General features: G+C 27.5%; 1 protein-coding gene across 2 annotated transcripts in view; it reads left to right on the top strand.

Annotated features, from left to right (window-relative positions):
* LOC106868770 (growth hormone secretagogue receptor type 1) overlaps positions 1-2,263 on the top strand; it is a 103,198-nt gene that overhangs the window by 98,573 nt on the left and 2,362 nt on the right. The gene's annotated exons all lie outside the window — the stretch shown is intronic.

Raw genomic sequence — 2,263 nt, 5'->3', positions numbered from 1 at the left:
TTTTTTTTGTTCTTTTTTTTTTTCTTATTGAAATTATATTAAAGGACGAAGAAAGGAACAAGGTTGATTTCTTTTGGGATTTCTTACGGTATCGTTGATTTTTGAATTAATGTTTGTGCTTTATTCACATATTTTTTAATATTTTATTTTTATTTGTACGTTGTTTAATTTTTATTTAAATTTTTAAATTTTTATTTTCAATATTTCATCTTCATCTTTACTTTTTAGCTTTTATTTTTATTTATATCTTTATATTTTTATTTTGAATTTTTATTTTAATTTTGAAATTTTGTTTTTATCTTTATTTCTATTTTTATTTTTATTTTTATTTTACTTTTTATCCATATTTTTATTTCCATGTTTTTAAAATTTATATTATTATTATCATTATTATTATTAATATTATTATTAATATTAATATTATCATCATCATCATCATTATCATTATTATTACTATTATTATTATTATTATTATTATTATTATTATTATTATTATTATTATTATTATTATTATTATTATCATTATCATTATATTCCATTATCATTGGCTTTTGATATGGTTCGTTATGTTCGAAAAGAATGGATGTTTTGCTAATCAAGAAAGAATATTAACTCTCAAAGAAAAGTTAATTCCGTTAATTTAATTCTTTTGTTTCTAATATTTTTTTTCTGAATCTTTCGTCATATTACGGTCTTAGCCGTGTATTCTTCGACAGAATTATCTTCTCAATAATCAATACATCATCAAAACGGTGTATTCACATGAACCAATTCTGAGCAAATGTATTCTATTTTTATTTCTTTTATTTCTATCTTCAGTACTTCTTTTTCATCATAAAATTCCTTATGCAATTTTAAATTCTAGATCTGTAAAACTTTAGTTCTATACGGGGTAACATTATGGGGTAAGTATATGAGGTAACTCGGTGGTTAAGATGCTCGTTTTACTACTACATAGTTTTAAGAAGTTCAGTCATACTGCTGCGTGAAAGACAAAGTGACCTAGGTGGAATTTGAACTTAGAACGTAAAAACGCACGAAATGCTGCTAAGCAGTTCCACCAACTCGTCGTCTCATCGTAAAAAGTCAATGGTAAAATCAAATCGATAAAAGCTGTTCCGAAAAACTGATGCATCAATTTTGTTATCGTCAATCAAAAAATATATTATATTTCTTTATCTTTTACTGGTTTCAAGCTAGGGGTTTGGGCCTTCTTTTTAAAATATCAATAACCACTTCAGTGAAGATTGTTGTTTATTTAACTAAAACATTTTAGGTTTAGTTAAGTTGTATGCGGTTATGATTTAACTAATGGGATTCAGGCCATAACTGACAATCTACAGCAAAACGTAGTTGTAGTTTGAGTTTTTGTTTGTTTGGTTTTTGTTTTTTGTGTCAGGAAACCCATTAAGGTTCGTATACTTTATGACGGGTGACATTTTGAAAATCAATAATCTCAGAAATAAATCGATTTCATAATTCTTTCATATAGCCTCGTCACAGATTGATTCTATCATATTGTTCGGTACAGTGCTTAATATTGCTTTGGGAGTTCACGTCAATCATCCCGCTTGGATTTTAAATAGATAGACAGACAAATAGACAGACAGACAGATTGACAGACAGACAGACAGACAGACAGACAGATAGATAGATAGATAGATAGATAGATAGATAGATAGATAGATAGATAGATAGATAGATAGATAGTCAGACTGATAAATAAATATACATATATGTTTATATACAGGTGTGTGTGTATATTTATGGACGCAATTACATATACATGTTATACTGTTTAAGTAATGTGATTTAATGTACCCAATACATGACGTAGAGTATATTCATTCAACAGAATTAGTGGTTCAATCTAAGTAGCGACAGATGGAGACAGTCAGGGGGTTCCGCACAATTACATATAAATAATTCACTTATTTGCGCATCAATTTATTTTCTGGCAGCCTGTTAATGAAGCAAAGTGCTGCGCCAGGGTGTGTAGGTTTGTTCATAAATACTAAATGAATTTAGGCTCGTACGTTTTGTAGATGTACATTATTAAACTAAATGGCTCTTTCTCAAGAGAAACCTAAATATATCAACTATGCTTTTTCCTAAAGAATGCTAAAGACTTTTGCACCTCTGTTATGGACATACGTTGATTTCGCAGATTCGCATACGGCCAATAATACTATTTCATTATAGATAAATTGTTTATAAGTCCGTTTGGATAGAAATGTACGTATATGAATGTATATATATATAT

The sequence above is a fragment of the Octopus bimaculoides genome, chromosome 24 (genome assembly GCF_001194135.2).
Source record: "Octopus bimaculoides isolate UCB-OBI-ISO-001 chromosome 24, ASM119413v2, whole genome shotgun sequence".
NCBI classification, from domain to species: domain Eukaryota; kingdom Metazoa; phylum Mollusca; class Cephalopoda; order Octopoda; family Octopodidae; genus Octopus; species Octopus bimaculoides.
This window is presented reverse-complemented; position numbering and strand designations above follow the sequence as displayed.